Source organism: Zea mays, chromosome 3, assembly GCF_902167145.1.
Source record: "Zea mays cultivar B73 chromosome 3, Zm-B73-REFERENCE-NAM-5.0, whole genome shotgun sequence".
Classification (NCBI taxonomy): Eukaryota; Viridiplantae; Streptophyta; class Magnoliopsida; order Poales; family Poaceae; genus Zea; species Zea mays.
Genome location: NC_050098.1, coordinates 60,333,568 through 60,353,488, shown reverse-complemented (window position 1 = coordinate 60,353,488; position 19,921 = coordinate 60,333,568). Strand labels below are relative to the sequence as shown.

General features: G+C 43.1%; 1 pseudogene; it reads left to right on the top strand.

Moving 5' to 3' along the window:
* Window positions 1-4,334: 4,334 nt before the first annotated feature.
* The window catches only part of LOC103650139 (ubiquitin-40S ribosomal protein S27a-like), a 77,980-nt pseudogene continuing 62,393 nt past the window's right edge, over window positions 4,335-19,921 (top strand).

Below are 19,921 nucleotides of genomic sequence, written 5' to 3'. Positions count from 1 at the left end.
TTCATTTGCCCTTATGTCCACATAGTTTTGTAAAACACCAGCAATACTAAGCTTTCTTTTCTTCCCAATCCTATTTTCAAGGTTTTTAGAGCAAGATGAAGATGGTGTTTCTATCTCATCTATGTCTATGGTCCACTAGATGGCATGCGATCATCAACATTTGCAAGGAAAGGGTTAAGGTGAGAATCATGAGCATCAATATCAATAGTGCTAACATGTTCAGTTGGTTGGGGTGCTGGTTCAGTTGATGTGAAGTTTAAATCACTTGTAGCAATGCTTCCTATTTCACATAGCAAATAGACAAAGAAAGAACACAAATGACTCTAAAAGAGAGACAAAAAAGATTTTTTTACTAGTATTCTTAAACAAAGCTAGCTAGTTGCCACTCCACTAACGGATTGGTCTTTAGGAAATCAATGAGTTATCCTAGTTTTATCTAACTTAATTAACTGAAATGTAAGCGATACAATTATTACAATACCTTCATGTAATTTTTTCAGTTCATAAAACAAAGGGAATGATTTGCTTGGAATTTCTTCAACCTTGGAATATCATATTGAATACAAAATAAAAGATTTATTAATATATAAACAAGGCATAAAATGAAACTTTTCATGGATAAACGGTTATGACCTTACATGGATAAACTTTTCCCATATTACTGGCTCAGCATTAATCATGCACAAAGATTCATTCCATCCTGCACCACTTTTCTTTTTTCCATCACGGATTGCCTTGTAGTTTGCTTTAAGCTCTTTCTCCTTTTCTTGTATCTGACCCTTTGTAAACCCATCAGATGGAAACTTTTCGTTAAAACTCTTCACAATGCTCTTCCACCCTTTGGTCGCCCATCCATTTTGCCCCCGGAAACTTTGATGATTGTGCTCATTCAATATATCAGCTAGGCCTTTTTCTTTATCGAAGTTCCAATGAGCCCTAGAGTTTTCTCCTTTACTCATAGCTATACCGAGAAAAAACACTCGATGAACAGGACAACTCACAAGCTATACAGTGGAGATAAATAAGAAAACTTGACTACAAATGTATCAGCTCATTCACAAACAAGCTTCAAGAAGCTCATTCACAAACAAGCTTCAAGAAAACATATAACGCCAATAATAATACATTTAATAAGTTTCAAGAAGTTCAACATAGCAGCAACAGTTGCACATACATTATCTTAATATAGCAGCAACAGTTATACATAACTTAATATAGCAACAACAATTATACATTAGCTTAATGCATTTCTTAAGATTAGTTTTGATTGTAGCGTTCCCACATTTGCATGGCAATCTGATCTCGAAGTATGCTTCCAGTATGATCTTGTAAGTTAAGACACTCCACGTCATTTGGATAGTTCCCATCTCCTTCGGGTAGGTCGATATGATCACTTGGTTGGATATAAGTAGGTTGCTCATCTAGCCACCCCTTATCTCCATTTAAGCCTCTAATTATGTTATGAAAGACAGTTGCAGCTGCTGGAATTTTTATCTGAGATTCTATGGGATGATGTGTACCCACTTTCAGGATTTGAAATATCTTCTTTAGAACCCCAATACCTTCTCAATATGGTTTCTAAGGATTGCATGGTGGTGATTGAATATTTCCTTGTGATTAGCATATTCACTTGCATGAGATGAGCATCGCCTACTAAATTCACTCAAATGGTACCGAACTCCACGATATGGTGCAAGGAATTCTGGTGTGTTTGCATATCCACCATCCACAAGGTAGAATTTTCCTTCTGGCATATGAAAACCTTTGCTAATAGCTGATCGAAGAACTCCGGCGTCTGAAGTAGACCCTTCCCATGCACAGGATATAAATGTGAAGTTCAGATTGAAGTCACATGCTACCATCACATTCTGAGACAATGTGCCTTTTCTATTTCTATATGGAGGGGCTTTCTCTTCTGAAGTTGTGATGGGGACATGTGTACCATCAATGGCACCAATACAGTTCTATAGATGAACAAGTCAGATTTAAGATGCAACAAAGGTTAGGAAACTATTGAGTCAAGTGTCTATGTCTCACCTTAAAAAAGGCCAGAATTGAGGCTCTATTGTAATATTGGGGTGAGTTTGGTTGGAACTAGGAAGCTTCAAAAATTGTGGATGAGAGTTGGAATTATATTGAAAACTGCCTTTATGTGCCTATGGACTGTTTCCCCACTATGTTGGAATGTTTTCTTCAGTCTTTCATTGCTAGCATTGTGTGATATCATGAATAGAAACATTCCTAGGCTCCTAGCTGCTCCTGAATGGTAACTCTCCGTGTGTCACGCAACAACCCCTCCCGCCTAAGATAGTTGCATGTTGCCTTAAAAATCTCTGGCTCCATACGAAACTCTGACTTTCACCAACTCTCATGCCCTTCTAGAATTTCCTTCATCTTTTTAGCACCAGTATATTCAGAAGTATGAACTTGCCTTTTCTCATCATTAAGGCACTGAAGTATGGTAGGAACTATTACAAAAATAGTTCATCATCTTCTTCTTGATGAAATTGCATGAATTTCCTAATTTTTTCTTTCGATATTCCATAATCTTGTTATTAGAGCCCATTATCTAAGAGTTGAAAATAGTGCCTAACTTATTTATAGTATTAAAAAATAGTAAGATAAATATTATTAAACTGCTAATATCAGATCTGTTTGGACAAACATGGAAATATAATGCATGTTCTCAAAAAACATGTAACAACACAGCAAACAGGTTAACTGATATAAGAACAAAAAATAGATAAATTGATGTCAATTCAATAGTTTCTATATCTAGCTTCCCCAAAAATAAAATAAATAATGAAACTATATATATGATCGGTGTCGTCATCATGCCCCCACAACCTCATCAGTCTTGAAGGCAGCTAGACCACTGCAAGTCTGCAAGAGTCAAAGCCGATCTGCCATGCATTCATCTTCTCATGTCAAAGATGCATTCTTTGGTAATTGGTAATTCCAACCACTTGATGAGTGACGACTAGCTAGCTAGCTTGTCACTTCAATAATCGAATCAGAAATGTTATGATGATTATCACCACTAATCTACATCCTGAGAACACTATTTCCCTTTATTTAAACATGCAAAAATTAGGCAGATGCTTAAGACGGCACCAAAAATCGAGCAACTGCTTCTGCTTGAGATGTCACCAATCATCACAAAAATCAGACAGATGCTTGAGACAGAACCAAAAATCACAGAAATCATGCAGCTGCTTGAGACGACACCACAAATTCTATCACATCAATGGACATCTTGGTTATACTAGTGTACTTACTGTAGTGTTTGCGTGTGAGCCTAGTCAAGGATGTGACAAGCATAGCTCACCTCAGGCCTGATCTATTGCAGAGACCGCGTCAGCTAAGCAAAGCAAGAACTAGACGCACGGTTGCAGATGTGATGCACTGAATCGGGTGAACTAAATGATTCCTGGTGGTGGAGAGGGGCGACAAGCAGCATGGGCATGTGAGGATGGAGGGCAACGACTGATTTCAGATGAGGAGGTTTTTCCTACGGATGGAAGCCGGTGGTGTAAACCCTAGCCACCATGGCTGTTGTGACAGAGACAGACTAGATGAGAGCTTCGACAGGAACGATAAACACGAGGCCAGAGCAGTTTTTTGTTTCCCTCGTGGATTAACAGGGATGAGGTGAAAAAGGCCTGTGGCAATTTTGGCCTATGTAGCATGCAAATGGTAGTCCGGGATAACCAGGGAAGAAAAGCACACAGGCCTCATGCCCCCCGCGGATTGGGCTAGGATCCCTGTGGGTATTCATTATCCAAAGGAGCCCTAAGTATAAAAGTCTCCATCACAATACCCCACTCGACCACTCTTAGATCCCGGTCACTATCTGTTGGTAGCCGATGCGACGTCGCGCCCTCCTGGTACTGGTAGCCATCGCCGTCCGCTCCTGCTAGTCGAAATTATGCTGACTAGCAGGAGCGATCAGCGACGGCTACCAGTACCAGGAGCGGGGCGATGTCGCGGTGGCAACAAACAACAAATGAGCAGTAGTGACCAGGATCTAGGGGTGGTCAAGTGGTGCATTATGTTGGAGACTTTTATACCTAGGGTTTATAATTTGGGCCCCCATATAAAACCTATGGGGGATACTGCAGATCCATCCCGTACACGTTATTACTCGGGTCCTCGAACCCGCATGGGTAGACTTGGACCCGCCCACGCCTCCCTAGGGTCTAAAAACGCAGGGATCCACCCCGAACCCAGCCCACTGCCAAGCCTACAGACAAGACCCTGTCGCCACCGCAGGCGAGAACCAGCGCCAACTCAGGTAAGGGCGGTCGCCACCGTACCAGGGCACGCCTGCCAAGATGTAGATCTTCGTGAAGACCCTGACCGGGATGACCATCACAATGGAGGTGGAGTCCTCGGACACATCGACAACGTGAAGGCCAAGATCCAGGACAAGTGATAAAGGCGAAGGCTCGATCTTCCGTGAGATATGATAACTTGATTAGGTAGAGATCTCGATGTTGATGATCCAAGGCTTCGAGCACACGGATCCTTGCAATCACTACACCACTGCTCCGTTGGCTATCGCCCATGACACACTTGTGACCTCTCAACGAAGCTTATCCCTACATGCGCAATCAATAACACAAGCAAGAATAGGTAGAACACAATCAAAACTGTATTGATCATGAGTTGGGGTCTGATCACAAACCGATGAACGACGACACTATTCGATGACAGATATGATCTAAGCAAAATCCAAACTCTAATGTGGTGGTGGTTGTTGTTAAAATAGAGGTTAGGGGCGTGCACAACCCCTGGAGGTACCCCTAATGGGCTCTAACACGATACACGCCCCAACAACCCAATAGACGGTGTCGTAGCACCAAAACAGAATCTGAGCGCTTACTTGTTTCGACGATTCCCGTTGACTCTAGATGAATTTTAATGTGGGGCTAGTTGGGTTGGTTAGATAATCTTATTATCTCTCTAACCATATCAACTCCGTCGCAATCAGAGTCTGGATGCGTCCTAAGTGTCTATTTTAGTACAGACTGGTTCTGGAACCCGAGATGGAACCACAGCCAAATCGGACTTGATCTCCTTCCTGTTGTGGACGCCCTTGCTGCTCCTCCTCGACATTTTTGCCTCTCCCAAGATTTGATACTCCTCTCCAAAGTTCCAAGATTTAAAACACAATTGACTAGGTTAGAACGAAACTGTATATTCAGCTTCCGTGCACGTGCTCGTGTTGTCGGTCCATACATTGTTTGTATGGGAGTCATGTCCTCATCATTCTCCCCCACTTTAATTGGAGTCATCCTTGACTTAGGCGGTGACTAAGGGGGTGGTCGAGCAATCCTAGGATGTACAAGGCCTTTAGGCCCAAAAACAGGCGCCTCTGATTTCTGGCAGATTTTGGATATAATCTTGCTATGATGATTCTGATCAGCTCCAACCATATATTGACCTGGGGCCAGTTTGGTTAGAAATCTTATCTCCTTAGATTTCCAACGGTATTTAGAACGTCGAAAACAGAGTTCGTATGTAGCTTGGGCGTCCGTTTTCGCGAGACCCACTCCTCCAGTCTGAACCAGATTCGCGAATAAACTGGACTTCAACTCCCCTTGAGCTTGTGACTCTATGATTGATTGGGCCTTGACCATATAGTTGACATCCATGTACTCATCATTTTCTTCTTCTTGGTTTTGAGTCGTCTTCAACTCAAAGTCGTTGGTGCCTACAAAAGGTGTTAATGTAGTGCTTGATGTCATTCAACCTTGCTCCCCTTCTTAAAGTTGACCATATTGTTGTAAAACTACAAAGAAGGACAAGTGGAACTAGACGTGATATGGTTAGTGTTGGGGACTTGTTCTCAAATGCTATGAATTAAGAACAAGGCAACACAAAAAGAGGTTAATGATTAATGCCCTTCGTCCTTTAAAGCATTATTCCCCTTAGGATATAACGATCTTCGGACGAAGGTCATGAAGAACGTACCTTCGTGATCACCGTATACATTAATGAAAAACGAAGCATATGAAACATGAGAAATAACATGCATAATCATATGGCATTATTAATATATATTTGTTATATTATGCTATCATGAATGAATAATGACAATATTGAATTACATTTGTACCTTCGGCTTGAGAGAAGGCAAAAGTACAAATGTGACGCACGAGCGAGTACAAGTCAGCGTGAACAGTACGGGGGTACTGTTCATCTATTTATGGGCACAGGGCACAGCCTGTGTAAAATTACACTTATGCCCTTCATGTTCACTATTGAATTAAGAACAATCTGTCGAGGACTAGATAGCCTTTTCCTCCTTAAGTCGGTTCCTTTTTCTGCTATTGAGCCGAAGCTCCCTTGCGCGCAGGTTCGGCGCTGGTTCACCCATCATTCTGACCCTGCTTTCCATATTGTGTACGACTTCATTCTGAGTCTGAAGGTTCCTGTATATATATTATGCTTGGGAAACATTGTTAATCATGTTTTTGAGGACCTTCGGAATACGAAGGCCCCCAACAGTAGCCCCTCACAGTATTAATTTGTTATAACAACAAATTCAGACTGCGACGTGAACGAAGGCCTTAAGCCGAAGGTCCGAAAAAACACCTTCCCTTTGCTAGAATAGCAACAATTAATGACAGACAGGGCCCTCCAAGTTGCAGCGTGCTAGGCGTATAAATATGAACTCACACCGGCATCATTTGATACGCTGTTTCTACCATTTGCATTATTTTCTCAAACTTTTAGCTCTTGCTCACTAGCGCTCGCTAGATTTTCAAGCTTTTTGAGCTTCGGTTAAAAGATGCGTTTTCACCATGTCTGGGGAAAAATGATTGAGAAGGTGAAGCTGACTGAAGAGACGAAGCTGTTTGAGGAGAAGAAGGTTGAAGATCCTTATATTGCTGGATTTATTGAGTCAATGGCAAAAACAAACACAGAGAAGATTACTAAAGAGATACTGGAAGGTTTATCTGAAGATACTGGTGACAGTGATAGCTATAATGTGGAAAGTGGGGATGAAGATTCTGAAGATCGGCCCTGGCGGCCAAGCCATGTTGTCTTTGGAAAATCGACCATTAAACAGAGTCATCTTGAGAACATGAGACGAAGGTACTTTCGGGACATGTCTATCGTGAGGGCTGGCGGAGACAACAACGTCCCTGCTCCTGAGGAAAACGAAGTTGTTATCTACCGAAGCTTTTTCAAGGCTAGACTTCGGTTTCCTTTGAGCAAGTTTGTAGTTGAAGTGCTGAAGATCTACCAGATCTTCCTTCATCAGATCACCCCTGAAGCTATAATGAGGATGGGGATTTTTGTCTGGGCTGTGAGGAGTCAGGGGCTAGAGCCAAGCGCGAAGTGCTTCTGCAGTATGCACGAGCTCTTATATGAGATGAAGGCCACTAACAAAGAACAGTACCACAACAACTTCAGTTATTATGGATTTATTGCTCGCCCCAACGCAAGCCACACGGTGCCAACGTTTCGGAAGAGATGGGCCGGAGCCTGGATGGAAGAGTGGTTTTATGTGAAGAATGATTTAAAGGCAAGGGAAGACATTAAAGAAATCATCCAACGCCCCATCTGGTCCCGCTTCGGCCTCAAAAGGCCGAAGGTAGAAATTGATGACGCTGTCGAAGCGTGCCAGAGGGCTTTCAGCACTGTTTGCTCCTTCATTGGCACAAGAGATTTAATTCAAGAACATATAGCCTTTAGGGTATGGCCGCTTGTGGAAAGCTGGGAAATGCCGAAGGAGACCACCACTGATTCTAGTGATGGTGGTCTGGTCCGACTAAAATATACCTTTAGATTTAGGGAGAAGTTTGATGAGCCAAACGACGATTGGTTGAAGTATATTGAAGCTACCAGCGATGAGTTGCTTGGAGCTTACTCCAAGGCCGAAGATAATGCTCTGTCCGCAACCTTCGGAGGTCGAGGGAAGAAAAGACTGAACAGGTTTTTTGATGCGATCGACTTCATATACCTCGATTATCGCTACCTGCTGCGAGGACAAGAAAAAAAGAGGAAGATTGTTGCTTCGGTCATTCCAGCTGAGCCTGTGCCGAAGAGCAAAAAGGTGAAGGTTCTGACCCACCGACCGTGCTATATTGAACCGGTCGTAGTGCCTGAATTCGACGCAGGGTCCTCCTCAGCAGCCGAAGCAACAGAAACTGGTCCGATTGCACAGAGCACTGAAGAGGCGACCGTAATGCCGAAGGTACCCATAGCCGAGTCAGTCGAGGCTAAGGTTGATAGGGCTAAAAAGTCAAAAATAGAAGAAATAATAAAAGTGCCAAAAATTCTGAGCCCTCTGACAGAGACAAAACTGTCGAAGGTGCAAAAAGCTTCTGCTGCAACTCCCAAGAGGAGGAGAATGGCCAACGTGCTGGATGTTGTGCTAGAAACTACGAAGGTTTTAAGCCCTACTGTTACAAAGAAAGTTGCTGAAACTACAAAGACGCAGCCCGAAGCCAAAACTAGGCAAGCAGAAACCAAAGCTACGCAAGCTCAAACTGAAGCTGAAGCTAGGCCTTCAATGCCCACTGAGATGGAGCTTGCTGAGCCTAAGGAAAAAACGACAGAGCAGATTGCGTCTGAAAAGATCGAAGCTCCTGCTCCCGAAGCTTCGAACAAAAGCATTGACTACATCATTCGTCATGCTTTGGGAAAAGAACTATCCCAAGAAGAAATGCTAGAAGCACGACACTACGACCAAAAATTGAAATATCCGAAGGGGGCGTTAGTGTTCAATGGTAGTGATGAAGAAGATTTTCTGTACTGTCTCTCGGATAACAAAGAAATATCCGTCTGTCGGGAGATAGGTAAGAGCATCGGATTCCTGAAGCTAGAAGACGGCCTTTCGATTTTATCGAAGGATGAACTTGCTGACAGCCTAACATACAATAGTATAAAGGTATAAAAGTTTACTTTTAAGTTGGAAACTAGCATATTTTATTGTCATACTTAATTCTTTCTTCTTATTTACAGGGCTTGATTCTTAGCAATGCCCTAAGGGCACAGAAGAATATTGAAGATGAAAGCTATACAATGGCTCTAAATAACCTTAGTTCAGAAGTTATTGAATTAAGAAACGAAGGTCTGGAAAAAGACAAAATCTTAATTTCATTGGTAAATGAAGTAAAGGAAGATGAAGCTAACTATAAAGCTCAGACCGAAGCCCAGAAAATGGAAATTGAAGATCTTCGGAGGCAACTGGCCGAAGCTAAGGAAAAATGCGCAGTCGCTCAAACTAATCAAGAAATCAGCGAATATTGGAAAAATTATCCAGAGAAAAATGTTGAAGAACTTCGCACATCCAAGGAGAGGTGCTTTGAGAAGTCTTTGGATTGCGTAAAGAAAATAAAAGCTAGCTTCGCCGAAGTGGGTGCCTATTCTACTGAAGAAAACTTCATAAGAGGCGATCCCGAAGGTGTTGTTGAATGGATAAGTGGAGAAGCTGAAACCTTTGAAGAAATTTTGAGTGATCGCGGGGATGTTTGTGTGTTTTCCGGTGCTTGGGGAATTTTAGCCATCTTGGAGAAGGCTGGATGCGACCATATTAAAACATGGCCCAGACCGAAGCTGCCTTCTCCGTAGATGATACGAAGGATCCTTCGGCTGAAGCAACCTTGATGGGTGGAAAATTCTATAATGACGTCTGGGTGAATGGTGGCCGAGAGATGGCCCATGAGATTATAAAGAAAAGTGAAAAAGATACCCATGACGCCCGAGTAGAAGCAAGACAAGCTGAAGAAGCTGCAGAGCGCAAAAAAGCGTATAGGTAATATTTTTTAGTTTTCAGCTTCGGCATTTGTTTTTGTGGCTTCGGACTAATTAATTTTTCCTACTTCAGCTGAATTATCTCCACCGCCGGAACCTTCGATCCCCTGGCTGATCCAAAAATGAAGGAAGCGCTGGAGATCATTAACATGGCTGAATCTATTGTCGATGAAGTTGTTAACAAATTACTGAACGAAGTTGCAGAGAAAGTCCTTTAAGAGGAATATCACTTATTGTAAAAACATTTTGTACTGGTCAATGTAAGAGACACTAGAAAAGACATTGTGCTTTTATTGTGACAAAACTGTAATATTCGATGTGTGTAACTTTGAATCGAATATGTAAATTATTGTAATTCATTTCTTTGCGATGCATGAAACTTACATACATACCGTTTTTGAGCCTTCGGCGAAAAACACCTTTCCTTCTTTTCATGCTTCGTAAAGAAAAAGATTCACGCTTTGTAAAGAAAGATATCCATGCTTCGTAAAGAGAAATCCCCTCTTTGTGACCAGGCCGATGAAACAATATTTCCCGAAGCTTACTTCATGCCTTAGCACCTTTTTGTTTTGACGAAGCATTTTGCCGAAGACCAGCTTCGTATTCAATTCTCGTGCCATTGATGCGATATGATGTATGATGTGATGTTATGCGAAATGATGTGATGAAATGATGCAAAATGATGAAGATGCCGAAGACACACACCCACACGCCCACACTGGAATACACAAGCTCTGCATCCCCTTAGGAACGACTTTTGAGCTTCTTCACCTTCTATTTCGGTGAAATAAGTTCTGCATCCTCTTATGAACGTCTTTTGAACTTCTTCGCCTTCTATTTCGGTGGTATAAGTTCTGCATCCCCTTAGGAACGACTTTTGAATTTCTTCGCCTTATATTTTGGTGGTATTTAGCTCTGCATTCCCTTTGGAACGATTTTTGAGCAGAAAACTTACGCTGCGCTCCCTTAGGAACGACTTTTTGTAGCTTCGACAATTTTAGCTCTGCATTCCCTTAGGAACGACTTTTGAGCTTCGTAAGTTTGTGAAGAAGATATATTTCATTCTGATAGAAACAAAATCATTACAAAAATAAAACTAAGTTTTCATGGCTTATTCCTTATTCAGAAACAAAATAACCTAGAATAAAAAAGCATTTAGGAAGTAGGATATTGCTCAGTAATATGTGCTTTGATTCTGGTACAGTACTATTGACTATACGAGCTTCGGACTCCTCTCTGAAGTCACGTTGTTGTTGGGAGTGTTGGCGCCCTTCTGGCTGCTGGCTTCGGGAATATGTAGGCTACAGTAGTGGTGGCGGTGGGAGCTGAGGCCAGGAAGCCTGTGAATGACTTGCTGAAGCAACAGAAGCTGCAGGTTGGTTGCCCACATATTCCGGTATGTAAGGAGAGTGGCACGAAGCAGTATGTAGGACTTGCTTCGGCTGATTCTGCCGAGCTTTTGCTTCGGCAATCTCCTTTTGCTTCAAGATTGTGATCTGGCAGGTTCTTGTAGTGTGACCTTTGTCCTCTCCACAGAATAAGCAGTAGATTTTCCTGGGCTGATCCCCATATCTTCCTCCGAAGCCCCTGGTGCCTCTGCCCCTTGGAGCTGGCGGCCTAAAGGAGCTTTGCTGCTGTACCGAAGACTGTGAGGTGTGCTGTGGCCTCTGAAGCTGGCTTCCTTTTTCATCATTCTGACTGGAGCTATGAATTGATCTCACATGCCTAGGGTGGACTCTCCCTCCGAAGCCCCTAGTCATCTCAGAAAATCTGTAAGCTTCCTCTCTTCTTTGTCTTAAGTCATTGTCAGCCCGGATGTACTCATCCATTTTCTGAAGCAACTTATCCAGAGTTTGGGGAGGTTTCCTGGCGAAGTATTGGGCTGTAGTTCCTAGCCGAAGACCCTTGATAATGGCCTCAATGACAATTTCATTAGGCAATGTGGGCGCTTGTGCTCTCAGTCGCAAGAACCTTCGGACATACGCCTGTAGGTATTCCTCATGGTCTTGTGTGCACTGTGAAAGTTGCCTAGAGGGGGGGTGAATAGGGCGAAACTGAAATTCTCAAAAATAATCACAGCTACAAGCCGGGTTAGCGTTAGAAATATAAACGAGTCCGCAAGAGAGGGAGCAAAACAAATCGCAAGCAAAATGAAGAGTGTGACACGCGGATTTGTTTTACCGAGGTTCGGTTCTTGCAAACCTACTCCCCGTTGAGGAGGCCACAAAGGCCGAGTCTCTTTCAACCCTTCCCTCTCTCAAACGGTCCCTCGGACCGAGTGAGCTTCTCTTCTCAAATCACTTGGGAATCAAACTTCCCGCAAGGGCCACCACACAATTGGTGCCTCTTGCCTCAATTACAAGTGAGTGTTTGATCACAAGAAAGAATCAAGAAAGAAGAAAGCAATCCAAGCGCAAGAGCTCAAAAGAACACAAGCAAATCTCTCTCTCTAGTCACTAGGGCGTTGTGTGGAATATGGAGAGGATTTGATCTCTTTGGTGTGTCTAGAATTGAATGCTAGAGCTCTTGTAGTAGTTGAGAAGTGGTGAACTTGGATGCTATGAATGGTGGGGTGGTTGGGGTATTTATAGCCCCAACCACCAACTTGACCGTTGGTGGAGGCCGTCTGTTTGATGGCGCACCGGACAGTCCGGTGCACACCGGACAGTCCGGTGCCCCCGCCACGTCACCAGTGCCGTTGGAAATTGACCGTTGGAGTTCTGTCTTCTGGGCCCGCCTTGATGTCCGGTGGCGCACCGGACATGTACTGTAGGATGTCCGGTGCGCCAGCATGGGCGTGCCTGACCTCTGCGCGCGCTGGCGCGCAATAAATGCGCTGCAGGTAGCCGTTGGCGCTTGAAGTAGCCGTTGCTCCGCAGATGCACCGGACAGTCCGGTGTACACCGGACAGTCCGGTGAATTATAGCGGAGCGGCTGGAGTGAAAACCCGAGGCTGGCGAGTTCCTGAGGCCGTCCTTCCATGGAGCACCGGACATGTCCGGTGCACACCGGACAGTCCGGTGAATTATAGCGCGAGTGCCTCTGGAAATTCCCGAAGGTGGCGAGTTCGAGTCGGAGTCCTCTGGTGCACCGGACATGTCCGGTGGCACACCGGACAGTCCGGTGCGCCAGACCAGAGGAGCCTTCGGTTGCTCCTTTGCATTTTTGTTGAACCCAACACTTGGTCTTTTTATTGGCTAAGTGTGAACCTTTGACACCTGTATAACTTATACACTAGAGCAAACTAGTTAGTCCAAAGATTTGTGTTGGGCAATTCAACCACCAAAATTATTTAGGAACTAGGTGTAAGCCTAATTCCCTTTCAATCTCCCCCTTTTTGGTGATTGATGCCAACACAAACCAAAGCAAATATAGAAGTGCATAATTGAACTAGTTTGCATAATGTAAGTGTAAAGGTTGCTTGGAATTGAGCAAATGTAACTACTTACAAGATATGCATGGATTGTTTCTTTCTTATTTAACATTTTGGACCACGCTTGCACCACATGTTTTGTTTTTGCAAACTCTTTTGTAAATCCTTTTCAAAGTTCTTTTGCAAATAGTCAAAGGTAAATGAATAAGAGTTTGCAAGGCATTTTCAAGTTTTGAAATTTTCTCCCCCTGTTTCAAATGCCTTTCCTTTGACTAAACAAAACTCCCCCTAAATGAAATCATCCTCTTAGTGTTCAAGAGGGTTTTGATGATTCAAATTGAAAAACTATTTTCTCCCCCTTTTGAACTCAATAAGATACCAGTTGATAAATACTCTTGGAAAACACTAAGTTTTTGAAATTGGTGGTGGTGCGGTCCTTTTGCTTTGGGCTCATATTCTCTCCCCCTTTGGCATGAATCGCCAAAAACGGAATTATTAGAGCCCTCGAAGTGATTTCTTCCCCTTTGGTCATAAACAAATGAGTTAAGATTATACCAAAGATGAAGTCCTTTTGCTCTCTCCCCCAAAGATGGAGAGTGGCTTGGAGCGACGACGAAGGATGGGTTGCGGAGTGGAAGCCTTTTTCTTCGCCGAAAACTCCAATTCCCTTTCAATATACTTATGACTTGATTTGAAATAGACTTGAAAACACATTAGTCATAGCATATAAAAGAGATATGATCAAAAGTATATAAATGAGCTATGTGTGCAATCTAACAAAAGAAGTTGCGGGAATCAAGAATATTGAGCTCATGCCTAAGTTTGGTAAAGGTTTGTTCATCAAGGGGCTTGGTAAAGATATCGGCTAATTGATCTTTAGTGTTAATGTAAGAAATCTCGATATCCCCCTTATGTTGGTGATCCCTAAGAAAATGATACCGGATGGCTATGTGTTTAGTGCGACTATGCTCGACAGGATTGTCGGCCATTTTGATTGCACTCTCATTATCACATAGCAAAGGGACTTTGGTTAATTTGTAACCGTAGTCCCACAGGGTTTGCCTCATCCAAAGTAGTTGCGCGCAACAATGACCTGCGGCAATGTACTCGGCTTCGGCGGTGGAAAGAGCGACCGAATTTTGCTTCTTTGAAGCCCATGACACCAAGGATCTTCCCAAGAACTGGCAAGTCCCCGATGTGCTCTTCCTGTTAATCTTACACCCCGCCCAATCGGCATCCGAATAACCAATTAAATCAAAAGTGGATCCCCGAGGGTACCAAAGCCCAAACTTAGGTGTATAAGCCAAATATCTCAAGATTCGTTTTACGGCCGTAAGGTGTGATTCCTTAGGGTCGGCTTGGAATCTTGCACACATGCATACAGAAAGCATAATGTCCGGTCGAGATGCACATAAATAAAGCAATGAACCAATCATCGACCGGTATACCTTTTGATCCACGGACTTACCTCCCGTGTCGAGGTCGAGATGCCCATTTGTTCCCATGGGAGTCTTGATGGGCTTGGCATCCTTCATTCCAAACTTGTTTAGAATGTCTTGAGTGTACTTCGTTTGGCTAATGAAGGTGCCCTCTTGGAGTTGCTTTACTTGGAATCCTAAGAAATACTTCAACTCCCCCATCATAGACATCTCGAATTTCTGTGTCATAATCCTACTAAACTCTTCACATGTAGACTCGTTAGTAGACCCAAATATAATATCATCAACATAAATTTGGCATACAAACAAGTCATTTTCAAGAGTTTTAGTAAAGAGTGTAGGATCGTCTTTTCCGACTTTGAAGCCATTAGCAATAAGAAAATCTCTAAGGCATTCATACCATGCTCTTGGGGCTTGCTTGAGCCCATAAAGCGCCTTAGAGAGCATATAGACATGGTTAGGATACTCACTGTCTTCAAAGCCGGGAGGTTGCTCAACATAGACTTCTTCCTTGATTGGTCCGTTGAGGAAGGCACTTTTCACGTCCATTTGATAAAGCTTAAAGCCATGGTAAGTAGCATAGGCTAATAATATGCGAATTGACTCAAGCCTAGCTACAGGTGCATAGGTTTCACTGAAATCCAAACCTTCGACTTGGGAGTATCCCTTGGCCACAAGTCGAGCTTTGTTCCTTGTCACCACACCATGCTCATCTTGCTTGTTGCGGAAGACCCATTTGGTTCCTACAACATTTTGATTAGGACGTGGAACCAAATGCCATACCTCATTCCTAGTGAAGTTGTTGAGCTCCTCTTGCATTGCCACCACCCAATCCGAATCTTGTAGTGCTTCCTCTACCCTGTGTGGCTCAATAGAGGAAACAAAAGAGTAATGTTCACAAAAGTGTGCAATACGAGATCTAGTAGTTACCCCCTTATGAATGTCGCCGAGAATGGTGTCGACGGGGTGATCTCGTTGGATTGCTTGGTGGACTCTTGGGTATGGCGGCCTTTGCTCTTCATCCTCCTTGTCTAGATCATTTGCATCTCCCCCTTGATCATTGCCGTCATCTTGAGGTGGCTTATTTGCTTGATCTTCTACTTCATCAACTTGAGCCTCATCCTCATTTTGAGTTGGTGGAGATGCTTGAGTGGAGGAGGATGGTTGATCTTGTGCATGTAGAGGCTCTTCGGATTCCTTAGGACACACATCCCCAATGGACATGTTCCTTAGTGCTATGCATGGAGCCTGTTCTTCACCTATCTCATCAAGATCAACTTGCTCTATTTGAGAGCCGTTAGTCTCATCAAACACAACGTCACAAGAAACTTCAACTAGTCCTGAGGACTTGTTAAAGACTCTATATGCCCTTGTGTTTGAGTCATATCCTAGTAAAAAGCCTTCTACCGTTTTAGGAGCAAATTTAGATTTTCTACCTCTCTTAACAAGAATAAAGCATTTGCTACCAAAAACTCTAAAATATGAAATATTGGGCTTTTTACCGGTTAGGAGTTCATATGATGTCTTCTTGAGGATTCGGTGTAGATACAACCGGTTGATGGCGTAGCAAGCGGTGTTGACCGCCTCGGCCCAAAACCGATCCGAAGTCTTGTACTCATCAAGCATGGTTCTTGCCATGTCCAATAGAGTTCGATTCTTCCTCTCCACTACTCCATTTTGTTGTGGAGTGTAGGGAGAAGAGAACTCATGCTTGATGCCCTCCTCCTCAAGGAAGCCTTCAATTTGAGAGTTCTTGAACTCCGTCCCGTTGTCGCTTCTAATTTTCTTGATCCTTAAGCCGAACTCATTTTGAGCCCGTCTCAAGAATCCCTTTAAGGTCTCTTGGGTTTGAGATTTTTCCTGCAAAAAGAACACCCAAGTGAAGCGAGAATAATCATCCACTATTACAAGACAATACTTACTCCCGCCGATGCTTATGTAAGCAATCGGGCCGAATAGATCCATGTGGAGTAGCTCAAGCGGCCTGTCGGTCGTCATGATGTTCTTGTGTGGATGATGGGTTCCAACTTGCTTCCCGGCTTGACACGCACTACAAATCCTGTCTTTCTCAAAATGAACATTTGTTAATCCTAAAATGTGTTCTCCCTTTAGAAGCTTATGAAGATTCTTCATCCCAACATGGGATAGTCGGCGGTGCCAGAGCCAACCCATGTTAGTCTTAGCAATTAAGCAAGTGTCGAGTTCAGCTCTATCAAAATCTACCAAGTATAGCTGACCTTCTAACACTCCCTTAAATGCTATTGAATCATCACTTCTTCTAAAGACAGTGACACCTACATCAGTGAATAGACATTTGTAGCCCATTTGACATAATTGGGATACGGAAAGCAAATTGTAATCTAAAGAATCTACAAGAAAAACATTGGAAATAGTATGGTCAGGTGATATAGCAATTTTACCCAGTCCTTTGACCAAACCTTGATTTCCATCCCCGAATGTGATAGCTCGTTGGGGATCTTGGTTTTTCTCATATGAGGAGAACATCCTTTTCTCCCCTGTCATGTGGTTTGTGCACCCGCTGTCGAGTATCCAACTTGAGCCCCCGGATGCATAAACCTACAAAACAAGTTTAGTTCTTGACTTTAAGTACCCAAATGGTTTTGGGTCCTTTGGCATTAGACACAAGAACTTTGGGTACCCAAACACAAGTTCTTGACCCCTTGTGCTTGCCCCCAACATATTTGGCAACTACCTTGCCGGATTTGTTAGTCAAAACATAAGATGCATCAAAAGTTTTAAAGGAGATATTATGATCATTCGATGCAATAGGAATTTTCTTCTTAGGCAACTTAGCACGGGTTGGTTGCCTAGAACTAGATATCTCACTCTTATACATGAAAGCATGGTTAGAACTAGAGTGAGACTTCCTAGAATGAATTTTCCTAATTTTGTCCTCGGGATAACCGGCAGGGTATAAAATGTAACCCTCGTTATCCTGAGGCATGGGAGCCTTGCCCTTAACAAAGTTTGACAATCTTTTAGGAGGGGCACTAATTTTGACATTGTCTCCCCTTTGGAAGCCAATGCCATCCTTAATGCCAGGGCGTCTCCCATTATAAAGCATGCTACGGGCAAATTTAAATTTCTCATTTTCTAAGTTGTGCTCGGCAATTTTAGCATCTAGTTTAGCTAAATGATCATTTTGTTGTTTAATTAAAGCCATGTGATCATGAATAGCATTGATATCAACATCTCTACATCTAGTACAAATAGAAACATGCTCATTATTAGATGTAGAGGGTTTGCAAGATTTTAATTCAACAACCTTAGCATGTAATATATCATTCTCACTTCTAAGGTTGGAAATAGTAACATTGCAAACATCAAAATCTTTAGCCTTAGCAATCAAATTTTCATTTTCTATTCTAAGGCTAGCAAGAGAATCATTCAATTCCTTAATCTTAGCAAGCAAGTCATCATTACTATTTCTAAGATTGGGAATTGAAGCATCACAAACATGAGACTCAACTTTAGCAATTAAACTAGCATTTTCATTTTTAAGGTTGACAATGGTGTCATGGCAAGTGTTTAGCTTACTAGATAATTTTTCACATTTTTCAACTTCTAGAGCATAAGCATTTTTGACCTTAACATGTTTCTTGTTTTCTTTAATTAGAAAATCCTCTTGGGAATCCAAAAGGTCATCTTTTTCATGAATAGCACTAATCAATTCATTTAATTTTTCTTTTTGTTCCATGTTAAGATTGGCAAAAAGAGAATGCAAGTTATCTTCCTCATCACTAACATTATCATCACTAGAGGATTCATATTTAGTGGAGGATCTTGATTTTACCTTCTTTTTGCCATCCTTTGCCATGAGGCATTTGTGGCCGACGTTTGGGAAGAGGAGTCCCTTGGTGACGGCGATGTTGGCGGCGTCCTCGTCGTCGGAGGAGTCGCTAGAGCTTTCGTCGGAATCCCATTCCCGACAAACATGGGCATCGCCGCCCCTTTTCTTGTAGTACTTCTTCTTTTCTCTCCTCTTGCCCTTCTTGTCGTTATCCCTGTCACTGTCACTTGATAATGGACATTTAGCTATAAAGTGACCGGGCTTACCACACTTGTAGCAAACCTTCTTGGAGCGGGACTTGTAGTCTTTCCCTCTCCTTTGTTTGAGGATTTGGCGGAAGCTTTTGATGACGAGCGCCATTTCCTCATTGTCGAGCTTGGAGGTGTCTATTGGTTGTCGACTTGGTGTAGATTCCTCCTTCTTTTCCTCCGTCGCCTTGAATGCGACAGGTTGAGCTTCGGATGTGGTGGAATCATCAAGCTCGTTGATCTTCCTCGAGCCTTCGATCATGCACTCAAAACTTACAAAATTCCCGATAACTTCCTCGGGGGTCATTTTAGTATATCTAGGATTACCACGAATTAATTGAACTTGAGTGGGGTTAAGGAAAATAAGAGATCTTAGAATAACCTTAACCACTTCGTGGTCATCCCACTTTACGCTCCCGAGGTTGCGCACTTGATTCACCAAGGTCTTGAGCCGGTTGTACATGTGTTGTGGCTCCTCCCCTTTGCGAAGCCGAAACCGACCGAGCTCCCCCTCGATCGTTTCCCGCTTGGTGATCTTGGTGAGCTCGTCTCCCTCGTGTGCGGTTTTGAGCACATCCCAAACCTCCTTGGCGCTCTTCAACCCTTGTACTTTGTTATACTCCTCTCTACTTAGAGAGGCGAGGAGTATTGTTGTCGCTTGAGAGTTGAAGTGCTCGATTTGGGCCACCTCATCCTCATCATAATTTTCATCCCCTACTGACGGTACCTGTGCACCAAACTCAACAACATCCCATATACTTTTGTGGAGCGAGGTTAGATGAAATCGCATTAAATCACTCCACCTAGCATAATCTTCACCATCAAAAGTTGGTGGTTTGCCTAATGGGACGGAAAGTAAAGGTGTATGTTTTGAAATGCGAGGGTAGCGTAGGGGGATCTTACTATACTTCTTGCGCTCTTGGCGCTTAGAAGTGACGGATGCCGCGTCGGAGCCGGAGGTGGATGTTGATGAAGTGTCGGTCTCGTAATAGATGACTTTCCTCATCCTCTTGTGCTTATCCCCACTCCGATGTGGCTTGTGAGAGGAAGATTTCTCCTTCTTCTCTTTGTGATGGGAAGAAGATTTCTTCTCCTTTCCTTTGTTGGAGGAGTTCTTCTTCTTCTCCTTCCTCTTGGTGCGGGACTCTTCCGATGAAGTGCTCCCGTGGCTTGTAGTGGGCTTTTCGCCGGTCTCCATCTCCTTCTTGGCGTGATCTCCCGACATCACTTCGAGCGGTTAGGCTCTAATGAAGCACCAGACTTTGATACCAATTGAAAG